This window comes from Pocillopora damicornis, chromosome 5 (assembly GCF_964200805.1).
Source record: "Pocillopora damicornis chromosome 5, jaPocDami1.2, whole genome shotgun sequence".
NCBI lineage: Eukaryota > Metazoa > Cnidaria > Anthozoa > Scleractinia > Pocilloporidae > Pocillopora > Pocillopora damicornis.
In genome coordinates, this window is record NC_142674.1 from 587,501 (window position 1) to 610,484 (window position 22,984).

The following is a 22,984-nucleotide window of genomic DNA, read 5'->3' on the forward strand; positions in this document are numbered from 1 at the left end:
TGTTTAGAGAGGTTATAGTTCTAAACATTTCCCCTTCCTCAACCTAAGCGTGGAGTGGAAAATTATTACACATATAAACATTCCTATCACCATTCTAACAAAGATAAATTTAATTTCTTTTTCGCCTGGAAGGATCATTGCTTTACTCAACTAGACCCTGTGAGCAGGGTAACTGGGATACCTGGGTGGGACTAGATCCTTGGGATCAAGTGTAGTTATACTACGAGTGTAAGACTAGTATACTGAAATAGTGAGCTCAAAGTCTGGCTAAGGGATACACCTATCTCAAAAAAGTTTGTCATCAGGCGATAGGTGATAGGCCATCCCAAGACGGAAAGGAGTCATGGATATACAACTCAGTAAATAGTTCTTGTTGAGTGTTGTACATTTGTTATTTTAACTGGATAACAGTTTTTCTGTATAGTACTCTGTTACAAACAGAGCAAATATAATATGGACCTTCCCTTATTTTGCTTTGAAAAGCTGTGATCTTATAATATAAATCATGTTGAACTGAGTTTCTATAGGCTTCCATATTAGCTTGGACTTGTGATATAACCCTATCTTTGTCTTCAGGATCCAGTGTTATATACCATTCTGCTTTGCCAGACAAAAGTTTTCCTTTTTCTTCAGGATTCAATGACTTATACCATTCTGCTCTTTCCTGTTTTTGTGCAGAATTGAGGGAGTTAAACCATTCTGCTTTCTTTTGTTTTTGTGCAGTATCCAGTGATTCATACCAAATTGCTCTGCTAGACAAAAGATTTTGTTTTTCTGCAGAACCAAGTGATTTATACTGATCTGCTGATTTGGACGAAAGCTTTTCTTTTTCTTTGGGATCCAGTGATTTATACCATTCAGCTCTGCGAGATAAAAGCTTTTCTTTTTCTGCAGGATCGAGTGACTTGTACCATATTGCTTTATCAAGCAAAACTTTTTTTTCATGGCAGGTTCCATTTGTGCATAGCTTTCTTTTCTCCTTTTTGCATGTAGTTCTTTCTGACTACGAGACTTATTTTTAGCCTCTTCTTTTTGTCTTCCAGCATTTGACAAATTAGTTGAACAACATATAAATTTAATACAATATTCTACATCTTTACTATGGAATTGCTCTTTTACAATATCCGCTAATGACTGAATAAGAAAATCTGTCACTCATTTTTTCAAATATATCAAGTGTGCCATTGTGTGCCATTGTGTGCCATTGTGTGCCATTGTGTGCCATTGTGTGCCATTGTGTGAACTGAGTCTTATAATATAGTGCTGAACACTTTTTGCTTTTGTTTTCACATTACTGTGCTAAAAAATACAGCTGAAGCAATAATTTGAAATCCACATTAAAAACCCAGTATTATCCTTAGTATTATCTGTGATTAACTTCTGAACCAATAGTTTGCTTCCAAGAGATGTTCAGCATAGTATTTCTTGTTTCTCCAAATTAAAGGCAATATTAAAATCTGCATCATATACTTGAAGTGGATTTGGAAATATTTGGAAATTTTTGATAGTCAGTGGATGGTTATTGCCATTGAGTTTTTCTTTGTAAAACTTGTTTGCATGGTCAGTGATTCTATTTAGAGTCTGTTAATTCCAATACCCACAATATTTGATGATGGAAAAACAAATGCTTTAAAAAGATGTGGCACAACAGCATAACAAGGGGATATGAATGGTTGTAATTTCAGAATCTGTATGATTTGCTTCAGGGGGGAGAGCTGACAACTGTTGATTAGATATATCTGTCATATCACATTGTTCTTCATTAATATGTACACCTTTGAGTTGAAATAAAACATTTGAAAATAGTTTATTTGCCCATTTAAGGTGTTAACTTCTAACAGTACACGAGTTTTTTGAGAATGGGGCATACCATATGAATCTCTACTATGAGAATCAAACATCTTAAACTTACCATCACCATTACAGTAAAAACCTACTGTAATACTAAGGATTGTTAAAAGAAAGGAATTATAATTTTGTCCTAGCAAAGCCTGCATAGCATTAGCAAATGACATACAATAATTGAAATCTTGTACTTGACAAGTACCATGTATAGTACCAGTATAGCTTGGACTATACTGAAGCTGTTAATTAATATTAAACACTATTACCATTTATTAGACTTCTGTTAACAGTAAATATGATTGCCTGGGTAGACTAGATAGGCCAGAATACAATTTATTACCAATGTTCATGATGTTAACCAAGTCCATTGAGGATACAATACCATTCCCCTTGTTATATATGAGGGAAGCAAGTGACATAGCTGCACACTGTGTACCAGCATTTAACCATTTTGGATCACAGTTAGTTGTCATGGTGTTGAGGGCCCATCGACCACTGGGTACTATTGCGCAATTTTTTCATTTTGCGGTTGAGGAAAATAAAAAAACTAGACCCTGTGAGCAGGGTAACTGGAATACCTGGATGGTACTGGATTCTTGGGATCTAGTGTAGTGATACTAGAGGACTAGTAGATTAGTGCGCTCAATTTCAATTTCAGCATCTGCATGATTTGCTTCGAGGGGGACAGCTGACAACTGTTGATCAGAAATATCTGTCATATCACATTTGTTTTTCATCGATATGTACACCTTTGAGTTCAAATAAAACGTTTGGATTTTGATAAGGACCTTGAAAATAGTTTATCAGCTCATTTAAGGTGTTAACTTTTAACAGTACACAAGTTCCTTGAGGATGGAAGACGACAAAAAAACAAAGGCGTTTTGTGACTGGGATACCACAGGTATCCCAGTAATAAGCTTGTGGCTCCCATTGCGTGCCTACATTTTTACGTCTACATCCGGGAAATCGATTGTGTGCTTTGTCGAAGAAGCACCTGTCGTGTTAGTGCGGACATATTTGTTAACCGAAGGTGTTGTTCGTGTTGGACACTCTAAACTCGAAACAGTCGGTAAGTTTTATTGTATTTCATGTGCTTTGTGATTACGCCCGCTTAAGTGTAATGTTTTTGTAACAATCTGTCTTCATTTTATAATCGGAGTCTCACTTGAGGAGTCTAATTCAGAATTTCAGTTTTTGTATTTTGATTTTCTACTACAAAGCCACAGAGAACTCAGTGGTGCCCCAAGCTCTCCTTACTAAGTTCACACGACCTAAGTTTCTTGCATATTGCTGAGACCAATAATGTTGTAGCGTCTCGTGAAGCAATCGGATACGAAGAAAGTCAAACTTGGCATGGCTATATAGCTCGTTCTAGTCAGTAAGCTTCTTCCTCACGAACGTAAAAAAGGAAGGAGCTTAAAAATTTATTTTCATTTCCGACAATTGTGGATTTTCTTAAAAAATGATTTTCAAACGGCAAAATGTTAAGTGACTTGAGCTTGTTGTTAAAGAGCTTATTTTTAATTTAAATATAGATACTGCGAAATCAAGCAATTTGCCGAGAGATGTCCATCATTCAGACCATGTAAAAGCGCGCTACTTAGCAACGCAGTAAAAAATTAATTAGCCACAGCGGTTGGATCACCTAGGTAACATGATAATTTGTTGCTCGCTTGAAAATTCCATTTGTATTCGTAATGAGAACTTATGTAATAATTATTTTACAAAAGGAATTACTAATGAAAGAAATGCAGTACATTCATGATTACGGTGAAAATAATTCGAGATATAATATTTTGGCTTTCAAACTTCAATTTCGATTTATTTCTTTCTTTGGCATAAGGGTTTTGTGTGGCTTACAGGAAGTGTAAACCACGCAATGTCATGATCCAAGATATTCCTGCTTGATTAGTTACATTGAACAGAGCGCTTGTTACGTGGTTTATTATCGTGGAGGATAAGTTCCAGTCTACGCTCAGCTAAGTTACGTATGCTTCAAAGCTTTGGAAAGCGGCCATTTTGTATACATGGCTGTAACATGTTGTCGAAGATAGTTTTTTATCTAGTTTTTGTTCATCTTCGTTGCTTTGATTTCACATGCAGGCTTTCCTACAATCGGCTTTTCTTCTAAGTGCGGATCACAGGGAAGAGTTGTGCTCTCACAGGCCAGAATTTCATGGTCTGGACCTTTAGTGCAGGTTGCACCAGGTTGAATATTGACTCTCGGTGCGATCACGTTTCACATAAGTCATTTACCGAAACGTTTTTTATCCTGAATTTCTGTTATACAATATACAATTTTGGTTAAACTGCAGAATACCCTGCCAACCTTGTCATTACATGTCATTGAATAAGAACAGAATAAACAATTTTTTAGCCAATAAGTGAAAATAGGACCTTTTGTTGCCATTTGAAAATCAAACACTGCTGTTGTCTGGAAATTCAATGCGACGGCCTCTTCAAATGAAATTATTCTTTCATGTTTACATAGCTAGACCGATAGAAGTCACAAATGTCTAACACCTGAAACTGCAGTTTATCGTTAACATGAAAACCTTGGCGCTTAATGTCTATTGTGATTGATTCCAAACTTTGGGGAAGTAATACACCGAAACTCAGTGACAAAGTGATTTCGCTTTTATAAAAATACAAATATTTTAATATTTTAAAAAATACAAATTGTACATTTCCTGTGAATGTGTATCTTTCATGTATACATTACTAATAAGTAATAACATGATTTCTCATGTGGTAACCACTGGTAAATTTTTCAAATACTTCAAACTGCACACACCCTATGAGCTCATAACATTTGTTGTTTGTGAAAAGTTTACCTGTGCTTATTTAGAATACCAAAGTAACACTTAGACTTTGAAGAGTTTTTATGAAGACAGTTTAATGCAACTGACATTTGTTATGTTTATAGTTAGAGCTACTTTATGTGGATTAAATAACCATCAGCATCCTCGGAGACCCAGTGTTCAAATCACGTATTTAGACCCCCCTAAAAGCACAGATCAATTCCCAATTGTCACAGTCATTCTGAATTTGATTGGTACCAGAAGTTCAATGTTTTTGTGGCAAATGAGGGTGAAGCAGGTCTCACAAGTCCTCTTGTATGCTCTAACACAAATTATAATAAAGTTCGGATATAACGCGTGCTGTCATTGGTTGAAAGAGCGTGCTCCACGAGAGTATAGAGCATAAAGCTGAGCTAAAGCTGTTACGCCATCTGTCAAATTGTATTATTTTGACCTTTTTCCTGGACTTCTCTCTGGCTTTTTTTTTCGTTAATTGAAAGTGAAATTTCGGAACAAGCGAGCCGGCAAGTAGCAACAGAAGAACCAAAAGAAGGTTTTTAAAAAGGCCAGGCACCGTAATTTATGTTGTTATAACGTGAACAGAGACGAAAATCCTCAAGGAGAAAACGAAATAGACAAGCTTACGTACGGTAATGAAAATCAAACACAGCCAACACTCGTATAGTATGTAAAGTTTCGTGATCAAAAGCAAAACAGAACAAAAAAAAACAGGAATGACGAAAAATATAACCAGACTGGCATAACTGTTAACATTCATACTAATCATGCCGCTGTCAGAGCGACTGCGATCACGCTGAGGTCCATCGCGGCTAGCTCATCATGGCGATCTTCGGTCATCGCAGTGAAGCAAGCCTCAGGAACTACATCGGCCTCCCTTCAAGTGAAAAAATAAGAGCTTGCTCTGATATCCTTTCCGATGCGTTGAGTGGAAGGCCACACCAGTCACTGCGGCCGAGTGTCACGGCGCTGTCATCCCGAACGATCTTTATGTTCCCGTGAATTCGGTTGTCGTTCATTAATAAAACACTCGCCTTGAACTGTTTGTTTTCCACTTGTCATGTGAAAAAACTTACGTGTTTTCATGAGCCACAGTTCGGTCTAGTTTCACTGAACATTTCACTTTCAGATTCTGTATTAGAGACTAAAAAACTTTAGGCAGAAGCGTTAAATTCGACCTGCCGAACTATTCAAATTTTTAACTATTGCAGAATGTGAACTTTATGGGTTTTTGAACTTTGATTGTTTGACATTTTTTGACAGCTTTAATCTTGTACAGCCAATCAGATTATTTGAACCATTCTAGCAGGGATTCTGATTGGCTTATTGTAGCGTGCTTTATGAGAGTATATAGCATGCTGACGACACTGTTGTTCGCTTTGGAAGTAAAGTTTGTTTTGAAAATTGAAAGCAGTGCTTGGGGAATTTAACGTATTCTTTATTATAAAACAAATAGAGAAGCCTTGACTGTGCTCTGTTCTGTTATAAAGCACTTAGGAAGCGGCTAGAGCACTCAAGAAGTGGGGAGAAACACTCGACTACGTCTCGTGTTTCTCCCTACACTTCTCTATTGCTTTAGCCGCTTCCTGCGTGCTTTGCAACAGAACAGAGCAGTCAAGGCTTCTCTATTTGTTAAGTGATACATGAAGTTCAGTTGCTTACCATGTTAGTTTTGGACCTTTTTGTACAGTAGATTAGCACTTTGCATGATGATGTCACGTTGACCATTTGCATGATGATGTCAAGTTGACCTATTCATTTTATGTCTCCACATAGCTTGAATTTGGTAAACACACTGGCATAAAATTGCAATTTCAAGAATACGAAAACTTGAAAGATTCTGGTACTTGAAATCATGATACCATTATGCACTTGCCTGTACATTGAACTCTGTTGTGTTTAAGTTATGTTTCTGATTACTGTTCCTGAAATCTATTATGGTGACACTCTATCCCTACTGAACCTTCTGTTAAGTAAAACCTCAAGGTTAAATTGTAAATCTTATTGGGTTAAAAATGACTAGCAACGTTAATGTAACGTTAATTCAGAGTACTACTCAACATATGATTCATTAAAATTTTGCTTGTGCTCTGATCTTGTTATGCACCTATCTTTTTTCCCTAGATTCTTCCATTTGCAACCCATATCCACCTACCTCAACTAAATTTTTCAGTGTTCTTTATTGAAAATACAGTCCCACAAAAACCAAATAAAATAATTACAGTAAACGTTTTGCTCTCGACCAACTGAAAATAGAACTTTGTGCCCTAATGGTCAATAGAAACTTATGCTCAGCATTGTGTTACTTTCCAAAATTAGTCATACGTTCAAACCAAATCAAGCTCCCAATAGCTTCTAGTGTATACTACATCGTTTCCCGAATGTTCTGGCCCTTCTGCAAAGTTTTGTTCTCTTGTACTGGTATGCAAAATGCAAAAAAAAAAAAAAAAAATGCTTCCCTAGAGTTAATTTCATATCACTTGCCTTGAAAAAGACAATCAACTTACAATTTTCGTAATGTTCGTACTTCGTAATGTAAACAGAATCATGACTGAATCTATCAGGCCACTATGAGAGATGACGCTGACCTTTTTTCAGTTCCTAAAATCCTTAGTTTACATGTGCAACCTTTGTTGTCAAAATGAGACCTCTATAGCAAAGTTTGGCCAATAACCCTCATCTTCAAAATGAACATTCCAGGACTATTATATGCTAGTTATCTTTTTTTATTGATTGAGAGGAACAATATTGAAAACTATCTAACCGTAATCAGATATTTGCTCTTTTAACAGAAACTCAATAAGACACAAGCCACTAAAAAGCAGCTCAATTTCGCAAGCCACACACGTACGCATTGCGGACCTATTTTTTAAAAGGACATCTTAAGTTAAATAAAGTAAAAATGGAGAATGAAGTATCGAAATTATTGCGCTTGAATATGCGTTTGCACTTTGCTGAGCCTCTAAAGGGGCAATCGAGGTGTGACGCTTTCACATTAGTAGTCAAATCGAGGGCTTGTCTTTCTAATCAAGTCACGCATAGCGCTAGACGGAAAAAGTCACATTTTCTTTATCACCTGCAATAGCTCGTATTTACGCAATAAAACTTCTTGTCGAGGGTAAGAACTCTCTTGGATTGGTGCCTTTAGAATTCTTTATTGTGGTCGACTGCTGTAGAAGACAGATCTGAACTCAGCCACAGTGTCTACCTTCTTACAGTTTTAAATGGCCTAATTTCTCTGTAGGATTACTGACCTAGAACAAAGAGAACACTATGGATAAAGTAGTGATACCAGCCGATCAGTCAGTGGAAGATCTTTTCAATTCAATGCCACCCACAAGGCTAGGAATTGCCATCGGCATCGCTAATGAAACATCTTATGAGTGGAGTGGAACGAATGTATTCTTCTTTTCTGGTAAACCTGGGCGAAGAACTTTACCTGAATTCGTGAGAAGAGATCAAGTAGCACTGTTCACTGCAACCAAAACTAATAACAATAACTTGTGTGGCGTCGCATTGCAAATTCCTACGTTAAGCGACTCGAGCTTGTTGTTAAAGAGCTTATTTTTGTGTGAAATATAGATGCTGAAGAAATGAAACATTTTGCCGAGAGATGTCCATCATTCAGAGCACATTAGAGCGCGCTACTTTGCAATGCAGTAAACTAGCCACATGCCGGCAGGATCACTACGGTTATCTTTTGTTGCTAGCTTGAAAATTTAATTGGTATTCGTAATGAGAACTTGTGAGATAATTATTTCCAAAAAGGAATAACTAAGGGAAGAAATGCAATACATTCATGATTACAGTGAAGACAATACGAGATATAACATTTTGGCATTTTAAACTTCAATTTATTTCATTCAGCAGCACAAGGTTTTTTTTAAGGACATCTTAAGTCAAGCGCAGCAACAAAATGGAGAATGAAATATCGATATCATAGGGCTTGAGTATGCGTTTGCACTTTGTTGAGCCTCTAGATGGGCAATCGAGGTGTTACGCTTTTAAGTTAGAGGTGAAATCGAGGGCTTGTCTTTCTAAACAAGTCATGCATAGCGCTAGACAGAGAAAGTCACATTTTCTTTCTCACTTGCAACTGCTCGTATTTACCGATAAGACTTCTTGTCGAGGATAAGATAACTCTCTTGGATTGGTGTCTTTAGAACACTTTATTGTGGCCGACTGCTGAAGAAGACAGAACTGAACTCAGCCACAGTGTCGTTGCCATCTTAAAATTTTAAATGGCCTAATTTCTTTGTAGGATTAGTGACCTAGAACGAGTAGAACACGATGGATCCAGTGATACCAGCCGATCAGTTAGGACCAAAAGTTCTGGAAGAAGTTTTCAAATCACTGTCACCCACAAATCGGGGAATTGCCATTGGCATCGCCAATGAAACATCCCATCAGTGGAATGCAATGAATGCATACTTCTATTCCGGTTCCCTCGGCCCAAATGTCCTACCCGAATTCGTGAAGAGCCAGGAAGCAATTCTGTATAAGGCCACGAAACCAACTGGTCTACCAAGTGGAAGTGCGGGCGTGATTACCTTCTTCATCCCAGATGACAACATGACCGTAGCAGCCATGTTCAGTGTACCATTCTCCCGCCCTTTGTATAGAAACTGGTGGAATGCCAAGGTTTATCGCAATAAGGAAGTACCTGACTATGATATGTGGTCTCGCATGTACAATCAAGAACCCTTCGAAGGTGATAACGGCTGGCATGAGAAAGAATTAGGTGAAGGTTACCACGTGAAGGGCTACATGACAAGCTCAAGCCGATGTAAGCTACAGTTAAAGATCTGGAAAGAAGCTGACAAGGATATGTCGTCTCAAATGTACTATCAAGAACCCTTCGAAGGTGATAACGGCTGGCATGAGGAAGAAATAGGTGAAGGTTACCACGTGGAGGGCATCATGACAAGCTCAAGCCGATGTAATTGTTGTTTTGAGCGTCAAAGATTAATTCGGTTGATCGAACGTGTAGCGTCGTCATTCAGACATAGAAAGATTGTTCCTTCTTCATTGCCAAAGGCTAACTGAACTTTATTGATAAACACGTTACACTTATACAAGTATAAGAGTTTACTGACTTATAGTAATTTTACAGCATGCAGGTATTTTCCAGTACAGTAGGATTACTGCGAGTAGTACATTTACTGAATTAAGTACAAAGTGCTCACCTTAGAACCCATGCTAAGGTTGTTGTCAACAATTAAGATAGGTACATGTATAATCAATACACTACAGAATGCATTAACTATGTTGTTGTTCATTTGTGAAGTTTTGCTAGAAGTTTTTATGTTAGTGTTCTGCCAACGATTGTTTAATCTTCCTAAGTCAGTTGGCTAGCATGCCCACACATGCGCGATGCCTACAAATATTAATTAAAAAAACGTGTACTTTAGAGTGACTAGTAGTGGGAGAATCAAAGAAAGAGTAATCGATTAGAGTTTGAGTCAGTCGACCAAGTTATCCAGAGTGAAGTAACTTTTATGTAATTAAGATTTTATAAGAGAACCGGTAGAGATTGAAGAAGACTTAAAAGACAGGTCGAGTGTACTTTTCTAGCTGAGCCCAACAACTCAGTGGTAAGAGTACAAAAATAAGGTAATTTGTTGTTAACATGCATACTTACTTTATTCGTCCCAAATGGGCTTTTTAGAATAAAGAAATAATTAAGACTATATACTATTAATTTACTAAGCTAATTAGCTAGTAAATAGCATAAATAAATAAATTAATTAATAAATTAATAAATTAAAGTTAAAATTAAATTAATTAAATTAATAAATTAATTGATTTAATTAAATCAAATTTAAATAACAAAAGCAATTAAGTCTTTAAAAAGTTTGAGGTAAGGCTTCTCTTCGAGCCACGTTTGAAGTCCTTTAGTGTCGGGTTCAACTTAAGATTAGAGTCTAACGAGTTCCCGAGTTTGACTGTCCTGTAGTAGAAAGTTCTTTGTCCTGTGGCGGTTTTATACAGAGGAATATTTAGCACCTGGGAGTTCCTCGTTGTACGCTTAGTGATGGTAGCTCTCTGGATATATTTAGAAAATAAAGAGTCTGGTGTGCACCCAGTCGTGCATTGAAAGGCCATTATTGCGTGGCGATAATGCAACTGTCTTCGAGGTAGCCTCTTTAAATCTTTAAGAATGGGGGAAATGTCGTATTTCCTTGAATTGCTGACGATACGGGCCGCGAAATTTTGCACAGCTTGGATCCTACTCAGGTTGTGCTCTGAGGTGTTGCCCCAAAAATTACAACAATGATATAGCTTGCTAAAGACCACGGCATTAATTCCAATAGTTAAGGTGGTTGAGTCAAAAGCATGTTTAACTCGATTAATCTGGCCTAGGCGTGCCATACAACTAGATACTGTTGAAGCTATGTGATCATTGTATGTCAAACAAGGATCCAGAATAACTCCTAAGTCCTTAGCAACGGCAGCCGGTCTAATTTTCTTTCCTAATAAAGTTAGACTGACATCCTCTACTTTGCTGGCTATCGCTCTGCTGCCAAAAATAATTGAAATAGTTACGGTTTTAGTAGGGTTAAAAAGAAGTTGGTTTCTAAAGGCCGATCCAGTTACTACTGGACCGACTTAATCAGCATAAGTCTTCATTCAATTTAGTAATCGCGTTTGCCTGGTCCTGTAGGCTGAAATTAGTATCAGTTTAGTATCATCTATGTAGCACTGTGGCGAGCTGCGGCGTGGAATACTCGGAAGATCATTATTGTAGATGCAAAACAGCAACGGTCCCAAAATGCTTCCTAGTGGCTCCCCACAAGTCATAGGAAGTTGGTCTGATATAGCATTGTGAATATTAACAACTTGGTAGCGCGACCGGAGTAAGCTGTCAAACCATTTGATAGCGATAGGTGACTATCCAATATCCTGAAGCTTGGACAGGAGGATTTCATGGTCAACGCTATCAAAAGCTTTGCTCATGTAGAGCAGCACAGTGGCAGTTAGCTGTTTCTTATCTATGACTTCAAGGATAGTATCAGTTGTTTGTAAGATGGATGTCTCAGTAGAATTCCACTTCTCGTTACCGCACTTCTCGTTCCTCACCATTTGTTTGTTTGCTATTAAAAAGGATATAAGCTGATTGTGGGCAACTCTCTCGCAAATCTTTGAAAGCAGGGTAACAGTGAAATAGGTCTATAATTGTTAGGAATCTCCCAGTCACTTTCTTTCAAAATAGGTGTCCCTTTCGCAATTTTCCAAGCGTTGGGAAATTGAGCAGAAAGATACCAATATCCACCTGATATTGGTGTTATTCCGTTTTCTTTGATCTGTTGTGCCATAAATTCCTTTTCAGTCAGGCGAATTTTCCGTTTCACCTCATGGCAATAGCTCTTGTGGTTAGACCGAGCCAATGGATCTTTAGGTTGTTTGAACTTATGTTTCCAGCATTTCTTGTTGCCATTAGGTCGCGAACTTCATCGGTGATAAAAGGATTCGGTCGTCCCTACAGACGAATGGTATTTAAAGGTGCATGTCTGCCCAAAATTTCGTTAAACAACAAATTAAAAGGCGTAAAGTTCGGGATCGTCGAAGGTTTCCAGAACTGACCAAGGTGCCCTTATGAAGTCGTTATTAAATCTCTCCAAGGAGTAATTTTTGAAACTTCTAGTGGTCATAAACGTAGTTGAAATTCGCTGCTTTTCCTGTCTCCACGTAACATAGACAAGATCGTGATCACTTATTGATGACGACAGAACTTTAACTTGGGTGACTTGCTTCGCGTCTGAGACAAGAATTATATCTAATAAAACTTAGGTGGAATCTGTCATACGTGTTGGCTTAGTTACCATCTGGTATCAACTATATGTGTAACAGAAGTTCGCAAAAGCATGGGAATCAATTAGATCGGGCTGTAGCAAGTTACAGTTTATGTCCCCAAGTAAATAGATCGGTTCCTTCAGGAGAGATGCACAGATTAGACTTGCACTGAGGTCGAGCGACGTAGTTGGCGTTCGAGGAGGCCAGTAGGTCGTGCAAACAAGAAATAACTTCAAATTTGGTACTTGCATCTTTACTCAGAGTTGATGGAGTCCATTGTCCGATATTCCTGAAATTTCGTCGAGTACCTCAGACTTGAAAGTTTTGTCGCACGCAAGCGCACACTCCACCACCTCTCTTATTTTGGCGGTCGATTCTAAACGTAAATTGGCCACCGTAAAGAGTTAAAAGTCTGACGTTTCGAGCGTTAGCCCAGCGTCTATCGCTCTGACGAAGGGCTAACGCTCGAAACGTCAGCCTTTTAACTCTTTACGGTGGCCAATTTACGTTTTCAACTCGGCTGTTAACACCAAATTACCTGTTATACTCTCCCACCGACGCAGCACCACAAAAATTCAACTTTTTTTTTATTTGCTCCAAAAGACCCTTTTGGTGAATCGTTTTCAAATATAATATTCAAAAGTTCCAGCGAGTTTTTAATTTGGAAAAAAATACGAAAGTTCGAAATCGGCCAAAACGTACCTAATTTGCATAATTTCTATTGGGCTTTTAGTGCATTTTCACAACGCTCGCACAAGACAAAGAAAAATTATCTTGGATTAATTTTTTCATAAGTTGTTTTCCATTCCTTTGAGTAGCTTTGCAACTATATTTCATCTCTAACTGAACTTTCTTTCGTTTGTAACCACCCGCGTAAAGTACATTATATTTTCTATTGCGTTTGTAGGCTGAATTTTGCTATATTTCAGACGACCATAACATCGGGGATATATAAATGTACATAAAATAAAAGAGCTCTTTTCAACGAGAAATTATTCGTGTTTATCATGTAAAAATATTATTTTTGGCCCGTGAAAAGCGAGCGCGCCAGACCAAAATATATAGCGTGCATTTTCACGGAGTTAGGCCATTTTCTTGCTGTACTCCTACTGCAAATCGCACGCTATTGGGACAAAACTCGACGTGTTTGGTCTCTACTTTAGTTTTGATTTATTTAAATATATCAATTTTAACTTAAAAATTAACCTACCTTTATTGTTAAGTGAACAAACCACCGTTTTAGATAAAGTTTTTGAGTTGTTCAAATCTTATGACACCTTAACTTTTACCAATAAAGATACCTCTTGTAAAGTCTCTCATTCGCTCCAACGAAAGGCTGGCGCTCGAAACATCAGCTTTAGAGATTATTTACGGCTAAGCTATATTATCAACTCAGTTGATAAAACCAATTTATCTAGTTATAAGTCCCCCCCCCCCCCCCCCCTTTCCGTTGGCGCAGCACCGCCGTTTCTCAGGAAACATACCTCACCTTCCGACATTTTTTCCTTTGGTTAGGCGAATTACATTCACTCTCTTGCCCTACTACAACGCTGTTGTTTGACAAAGCTCAAATTCTTGTAGGCGAATGGATTTGAAGGGTTAGCTAACTAATTTAGAACATGTCACTCCGAGCAGATGCGAAAAACTCTCTGCATCCTTAAAACACAGACTTATTGATGACTCACTAACCAACAAACCAAACACAACATACTAACTTTAATTTATTAATCTTTGCTGAGTTCGATTACATTATTGGTGATGTAAACATCATATGCATTAGACATCTCCATGACTTATTTCAAACACCAGAGCAAATTTGGGATGACTTCAGCTGGCGTCAAACGCTACAAATTGTTATGTATAGCATTGTTCTTAATTATTGGACAAGGTTTATCTGAGGAGAAGAGAAAATTAAGAAAGGAATGAAAAACAGAAAGACAGAGTTAAAGTAGAAAAGAAAACTTCCTGTCTCTATTGTGAACATCCGATTTGACATGATATCTGATTTGACATAAAATTATTGAGGGCAGAAACAACTCGCTAATTACTTCATTAACTGCCTCAGACTTGAAAAGCTGTGGTTCTCAAAGTTAGGCAATCAAATTGAAGTTTACCACAAGATTCAAGTGCTACTTGAGTTAATGAGTTTTTTGTTACAGTTTACTGCACGAATTCAATGGGAATTCAAAGATCACATAGACCTAATAAAAACACTAGTTTGTGCTCGAAAGTGCTTTGGACAGGATAAATGTCCCCGACACCTCTGTATGACGTCTAAGAGTTCCGTTTTATTGAATTGCTCCGGAAAACTCGGAATGATGTTCCTTCCTCCTCACAGTGATTCATCTTTTCTACAATTTTCCGCAAAGATTAAGCGGAATTTTTACTTTAAAAAAGTGCCAAAGAATGGAATCACGTGATCGAGCATGAACATGATATAAGTGAACTAATTCGTAGTGCTTGTCAGTTGTAATCTCTCACAGCTTTGAGTTGGAAAGTTGTTACGCTATCATTCGAGGTGAGTATTCACGAATCTCAAGAAAAGATTTATCATTGTTACATGATGGTTACACCCAGTTGATGACACTAGCTATCAAGGCCCTGTTGAAGTCCTAAATGTAATAACTGTCCTAAATGTAATAAAGTCCTAAATGTAATAACATTTGGTCCTAAATGTAATAAAGTCCTAAATGTAATAACGTTAGGTCCTAAATGTAATAAGCCTCCAATGCAATCGTTTAACTGTGCTAACATTGAGATGTTAAAGTGACAGCTATTGCACCAAAGAATCCTCTGACCTGTATTCATGGCATATTGCGGGCTCGCTGATATTAATCAGGGTCTTTTTATTTGCTAAAGACGTAGGTTGAGAAGCATTGGCTACAAAACCTTATACTGATGTGCTTTTGGCATCAAATTGACGGACGCAAAAGCAATGACAACGCTGATCAATAGCTCTCTTTATATCATGGGCTCAGACTCTTAATTAAGTGTAACAGATTTTGACGATATACTTGTGTGATCAGTGCTGGAGTTAACACTTCATGAACCAAATTACAAGGAAAAGGAAGTCCACTGACCTATACGTTAGACAAATTCCGGGCTCGTAAGTGCATTTTTTGTACTGTCTTTCCTTACCAGATTTGTATGGGTCTGCATAAAACATATTCATAAGTGTTATTGACCAAGCGTGAGGTCAAAATGGCTGGATATTGGGCGAGTTCTTTTTTTTTTTTTTTGTTTTTTTTTTTTGCGTTTTTATGGACTGAGAACGAGGCTAACATCCAGTTATCTTGACCGAACAAGCTTGGTCAAGAGAGTTTGTATTCTCTTGGCTTAATCATTAAAGGATTCATTGTATAGAAAAGCTTTGATAAGAATCAAGAATGGCTTGTTTATTTCGAGAACCGATAGTGAAAGCCAACTGTGTTTGCAACACAATAAACCCAAGAGGGTCGTTTATTTTTTTTCTATGTATATGCCGACATTGTCCAAAAGTTACGAACTTTGTAAGTTTTCTTGCGTGGGGTCAATACGGGGAATCCAAAGCGGGTGAGGGTAGGCCCATCATGCCCGCTCAGGTAGCCAGTCAGAACACAGGATTCACTTCATCTTGCTCGCGCGCGCTGCTAGCTATATGATAAAGTGACTTACAGAGCAAGATATCTACTGACCAATCATATATTATACCATTTCACGATCACAGGTCTCGACATGTTGCCTTTTTTCCACGCAAGAGCATTGAGCTACAACATTCAACGCATGATGGTCAGTTGATGGTCTGATAAACCATTCATTTTTTTCCTTTATCCCCTTATGACAGGTTCATCAGTTCCCGAACCGAAATATTGGGAAAACATATATTTTAAAGTTGATCTCAAGTCTACATTTCATTTTTTGACTTCATCTCTTCTCCCGGCCGTGAGGGGAGAAAATGAATAGATAAATAGATGAATGAAAAAGGAAAGCTCAACAGTTTCCATTTATAGTCATATGGTACATGAACTGATTACTGAGGTGGAGTAAAGCCATAGAGGGCTACAAATGCAATATCGCAGGTTCAAAATTGAATAAATCAAGGTAGTCATTCTTAAAAACGAACTCAAATGCTTCATTAAAATCAATTGACACTGAATAACATAGATGTGCAAAATTTCAGTAACACTATTGATGATAACACTTTTCTTTTGGATTAACATGTGACAGCGAAATCATTCAGACTGCTCTAAAATGGTGCATCAGTACTTAGGACTTTCACACGAACGATAACATCAACAATAACATGCTAGTTCATCATCAATTGTAGTAAATTTCTTTTCCAAAAAGTCCTAATGATTACGTACCAATCGATTCCATCCTATTGAGCTTCCAGCCAAGCACAAGCCTACTTTAGGCTGGAAATAATTTTTTCCAACTCGATCAATAAACCGCTCAAAGGACCATACTTCGACTGCTGATATTTCTTATGTCCAGCAAGTAAAAGGACGCCCATTGATATCAGCGAGCCCATAGTGTGATATGTATACTGGTCAGCGGCTTTTTGGTGCAACAGCTGCCACTTTAACATCTCAAGGTGGATGTCCGCCATAACAATAATGCACTGAAGGAGTTAAACGATTGCATTAGAGGCTTATTACATTTAGGACTAAATGTTATTACATTTAGGACTTTATTACATTTAGGACCAAATGTTATTACATTTAGGACTTTATTACATTTAGGACAGTTATTACATTTAGGCCTTCAACAGGCCCTTCCTGAAAGGGGTCATCAAAAACACTGAAAAAAAATATGGTATGCCTTGAAAATGTTACTTTATGATATTTATCTACTTTTCCTTTTTCGATTGAAATGTTTTGTTAGTTTTTGGTGAGAACAAGTTACTCAATTTGCTGTGAACAAAGGCATAAAATATTACTATAAAATATTCATTATTTATTCCTTTTTTAACATGATATTTTAAAAGTTCTCATTACGTAACCAAATGGGATTTTTTTAAGTGAGCAACAAAAGATTACTTATGTAATCCTGCCGGCATAGCTGCATGGTATGTTTACAACAATGGAAATCTGTACAATGTTTCGATTTAGCAGAATCTATATTTAATAGCAAAATAAGCACTTTCACAATAAGTACAAGTCGCTTAGCTTTTCTTTAAGAATTTGAAATGCGACGCCGCACAAGTTATCGAGCTCTTAGTACCTAAAGGAATGCTTGGAATCTAATTGGGTTCTTGGTACGTTAAAAGAAATTAAAGAACCATTCTTTGGGAAAAAGGAAAAATGTTGAAATTGAGGATCAATTTTCGATTCCCTTCCCTTTTTTTACGTGCATGAGGGGGTAGCGTATTCGAGGGAATGAGGTACCCGAGGTGCCTTTGGATTCTCCAGACAATAACCCATTCTTCAAGCTCAAGCTTGTTCGCTTTTTGACAACCTGAGTTAAAAAAGCTTACACCACTAGCATTTGAAATACATCAATCTCAAGTATATACTGTAAAGCGTAAAACATTAAGCGCTAGCAAGCCTCCTCATTTTAAAAAGTAAATGCTTCGAAGCTAGATTTTACGCTTTTGCCAAATGACCGGCATTCGGTCAAGATTTTCAGAACACTGAAAGGCTTTTTTTCTCCAGAAAATCGGATACAGACCCTCCCCTCCCTAAGAAAGGAGTAGGGACTACAGATGTTTGCTAGTGTGAACCACTAAAAGACCAGTAGTCTTTCAATTTTGGTAAATTTGACGAATCAAAGAAACTCAGCCAGTCCAAATTGCCACATATTGATAACGGAGTGCTAAGCGATCCTGAACGGCCTTACAGATCACATATCTAATACATATCTAATACTTGGTTTACGCCGGGCTTAAGGCACGAAAACTTAGTTTCTAGTACATGTTGATAATGAATCTTTCCTATTGTTTGCATTTGAGCCTCGACGATCATATTGGTAAATACTCACCTTGAAAGGCGGTGGAGCAATGTTCTGACTCAAAGCTGTCAGACGGGCGCACTTGACGAATACCACGGATTTGTTTACTGATATGATAAAATTCATGCGCAATCACGTGATAAGGCATTCGATTATTTGGGTTATAGGAACATTTTTCGCTAAATTTCTGCGACGAGTCAATAAGATGATTCGTTGTGAATAGGAAGGAACAGTATCTCAAACTTCTTAAACTTTCCTGAACAATGCCAGAAAAACGAAATGTTTTGCAAAATTTAACCTTCCCCAGACATTTTAAGCCGGGCACGCAGTTGTGTTTTCGAATGCCACATGACCTTCAACTTTTTCGCAGGAATGCTGTGATAAAGGGTTTGTATAATTTTTTTTCCATTTTCCCCTACAGCCTTTTGCGACATTTCCCCCTGAAATGAGAGAAGTTCGTCACCACCTAAATCAGTTCGCCCCAAAATCTTCAACTTGTTTGCTTACGGTACCATGATTCATTCTGTCAAAAAATATGATATATTTTGATCAAAAATGGATTTTCACAGCGAAACCATGACAAAGTCCCGATCAGTATGCTAATTCCTAGACGTGTTTACTGACGCATGACTAATGCCGATTAGGGGGGGCGATTAATTACTCAAGTCATTATCTTACTATTTTGACACTATTTTACGGTTATGTTCACAGAAAATCTTTGGAACTTGTTGTAATGAAATAACTGAACAATAATGGCTCCTTAGGAGCCAGAAAATATTCTTAAGCAATGACCAACCTATGCATTCTTTCTTTTTGTACTTTTACCACCGAGTTGTCGGGCCCAGCTCGCGAACTAATTTCGACCTTTCCCTTAAGTCTTATTTAATCTCTGTTGATTCTCTTATAAAATCTTAATTTCATAAAAGTTACTTCACTCTGGATAACTTGGTCGACTGACTCAAATTATGGACGATCACTTTCTCTTTGATTCTCCCACTACAAGTCTCTGTAAAGAACACGTTTTTTTATTTACTATTTTTAGGCATGCATGGACATGCTAACCATCTGACTTGGGAAGATAGAACAATCGTCGGCAGAACCCAAAAACCTCTAACAGAACCTCAAAAATGAATAACAGCTTAGTTAATGCATCCGATCAATCGAATTAATCTTTGACTGCGTGGGCCAAGACAAAAATTTTAGTGTGGTTACAAGGCAAAAACAGTCGACAAATTAAGCACGTTTACTAATGGAGGTCAGACAAGACAGTCACAATTAAGAAACTCATCGCGATAGTTTGAACCCAAAGAAATTCCGACTTTGAATTCAAACGTCTTTAGTGTACAGCTTTGAAACTTCCAAAATGTTTATTCTATCCGAAAATACTGCAGCGCCAACTTTGCAACAAAACAAAAACTGTCAAGTAAAAAATAGAACAAAGAACTAACAGACTTTCACGCAGTTATTTCAGTTTGTAGAGATTCCGGCTTCCAGATATTTATAACTGCAGCTTACATTGGCCTGTGCTTGTCATGACGCCCTTCACGCGGTAACCTTCACTTATTTGTTTCTCATGCCAGCCGTCATCACCTCGGAAGGGATTGTGATTGTAATACATGAAAGACCACACATTATAGTCAGCTTCTGTCTTATTGCGATAAACCTTGGCATCCCACCAGTTTTCAAACAAATTACGGTCGAATGGTACACTGAACATGACTGCTACGGTCATGTTGTCATCTGGGATAAAGAAGGTAATCACCCCCACACTTCCTCTTGGTAGACCAGTTGGTTTCGTGGCCGTATACAGAATTGCTTCCTGGCTCTTCACGAATTCGGGTAGGACATTTGGGCCGGGGGAACCGGAATAGAAGTATGCATTCATTGCATTCCACTGATGGGATGTTTCATTAGTGATGCCAATGGCAATTCCCCGATTTGTGGGTGAAATTGATTTGAAAAATTCTTCCAGAACTTTTGGTCCTAACTGATCGGCTGGTATCACTGGATCCATCGTGTTCTACTCGTTCTAGGTCACTAATCCTACAAAGAAATTAGGCCATTTAAAATTTTAAGATGGCAACGACACTGTGGCTGAGTTCAGTTCTGTTCTCTTCAGCAGTCGGCCACAATAAAGTGTTCTAAAGGCACCAATCCAAGAGAGTTATCTTATCCTCGACAAGAAGTTTTATCGGTAAATACGAGCAGTTGCAAGTGAGAAAGAAAATGTGACTTTCTCTGTCTAGCGCTATGCATGACTTGTTTAGAAAGACAAGCCCTCGATTTCACCTCTAACTTAAAAGCGTAACACCTCGATTGCCCATCTAGAGGCTCAACAAAGTGCAAACGCATATTCAAGCCCTATGATATCGATATTTCATTCTCCATTTTGTTGCTGCGCTTGACCTAAGATGTCCTTAAAAAAAACCTTGTGCGGCTGAATGAAATAAATTGAAGTTTGAAAGCCAAAATGTTATATCTCGTATTGTCTTCACTGTAATCATGAATGTATTACATTTCTTCTCTTAGTTATTCCTTTTTGGAAATAATTATTTCACAAGTTCTCATTACGAATACAAATTAAATTTTCAAGCTAGCAACAAAAGATAACCGTAGTGATCCTGCCGGCATGTGGCTAGTTTACTGCATTGCAAAGTAGCGCGCTCTAATGTGCTCTGAATGATGGACATCTCTCGGCAAAATGTTTCATTTCTTCAGCATCTATATTTCACACAAAAATAAGCTCTTTAACAACAAGTTCGAGTCGCTTAACGTAGGAATTTGCAATGCAACGCCACACAAGTTATTAAGGCAGCAAATGGATGCATGCATGACCTCATTTAGGATCTCGCTAAATTAAAACATTTGAAATCGTCTGAAAACCTAACCCTAAGCAAGCTCCTTCCTTTTTTACGTTCGTGAGGGAGTAGCGTACTAAAGAGATAGCCATGCCAAGTTGACTTTATATTTCCATACAGTAGCCCATTCTTCAAGCTCAAAAATATGCGTGGAATCTTGTTCGCCTTTTAACAAACGGAGTTAAGAAGCTGACACCACTAGCATTTGAAATAGATCCATCTCAAATATATTATGTAGATTGTAAAACATATGCGCTAACAAGCCTCTTCAATTTAAAAAGTAAATGCCTTGAAGCTAGATTTTACGGTGCTGCTAAATGACCGGCATCCGGTCAAGGTTTTCAAATCACTGGAAGGCTTTTGCACTCCAGAAAATCGGATATGGACCCTTCTCCCCCCTTCCCCCTAAGAAAGGATTAGGGGCTAGAAATGTTTGCTTGTGTTAGCAAATAAAAGACCGGTAGTCCTTAAATTTTGGTAAATTTGATGAATCAAGGGAACTTAGCCAATCCAGACTACTACGTATCGATAACGAAGTGCTAAGCGATCCTGAACGGCCTTACAGATCACACATTTAAAACTGAGTTTCTAGTACATGATGATGATGCATTTTTCTAATTGTTTACATTTGAGCCTCAACTAGCATATTGGTTAATACTCACCTTCAGAGGTGGTGGAACAACGTTCTGACTCAAGGCTATCAGACGGGCGCACTTAACGATTACCACAGATTTGTTCACTCTTATTATTATGTTCATGCACAATCACGTGACAAGGCATTCGTTTATTTGGGTTATAATCACATATTTCGCTAAATTTCTGCGGACGATTAAAAGAGATGATTCAGTGTGAAATGGTGGGAACAGCATTCCAAACTTGTCGAACTTTCCCGAACAATGCAATAAAAACGAGGTTTTTTGCAAAATTTCACCTTCCCCAGACATTTTAAGGCACACAGTTGTGTTCTCGAATATCACATGTCCTTTAAATTGCCACAGGAATGGCGCAATAAAGGGTTTATAAAAGGTTCCTTCCCATTTTCCCTATCACCTTTACGAGTTTGCCCCCTGAAGCAAGACAATATGCCCCCACCTTAACACCTTCCTTTAAGCCTTTAATGTGTAAACTAATTCTTTTCCAGGTTTGTTTTGCCATCTTTTTGATCAGTCTCTATGGTATACTTATGTTTAACCCTTTAACTCCTAAGATCTTATTTGTTATTCTCTTTACTGTCTGATACACAATTCTTAATATGTCAATTTGGAGAGTTTGGTATTGGATCAACTAATAAGCCCCGAATTGATATTTTACTTTATTCTCATCACTTCTCTTCTTGATATTGTACTGATATTATAAGGAGAAATTCTCTCTTGATCGCTCATGGGAGGTAAAGGGTTAAGCGGACTTGGGAAAAGTGAGTGAGAGTGACTGGTGCCAGGAGTCCATCAAAGACGTCTTCAAAGTGAGGCTTGTGTTGCTAAGTTTACGCCAAACTTGAAAGCACGTCTTAATAACTCCCAGATAAACAAACGTAAAGATGAAAGATGTGTAAACGTATAAACGTGAAACAAATAATGAATACAAATATCTAAGTACAAACATGATAACGTCAAGAATAACGACAATGGTAACAACAAAGCTACATGAAACAGAAATGAACTTACAATTTGTGGTGTAACCAAGACCGTTAGCAAAAACTCTCAAACAAAAGTACACGGCGCTTGCAAAAACCAACAAAAC

At 37.8% G+C, this 22,984-nt stretch overlaps 1 protein-coding gene and 3 pseudogenes across 2 annotated transcripts in view; 2 read left to right on the forward strand and 2 right to left on the reverse strand.

The window, feature by feature from the left end:
- The window catches only part of LOC149044642 (DELTA-stichotoxin-She4b-like), a 43,834-nt gene that overhangs the window by 6,829 nt on the left and 14,021 nt on the right, over positions 1-22,984 (forward strand). The gene's annotated exons all lie outside the window — the stretch shown is intronic.
- Positions 392-2,282, reverse strand: LOC149044643 (uncharacterized; annotated as a pseudogene).
- LOC149044644 (DELTA-actitoxin-Oor1b pseudogene) lies at positions 2,680-10,744 on the forward strand (annotated as a pseudogene). The gene is made up of 2 exons (XR_016186973.1): positions 2,680-2,914; positions 8,926-10,744. The product of XR_016186973.1 is annotated as a DELTA-actitoxin-Oor1b pseudogene (transcript).
- LOC149044645 (DELTA-stichotoxin-She4b pseudogene) lies at positions 19,614-20,400 on the reverse strand (annotated as a pseudogene).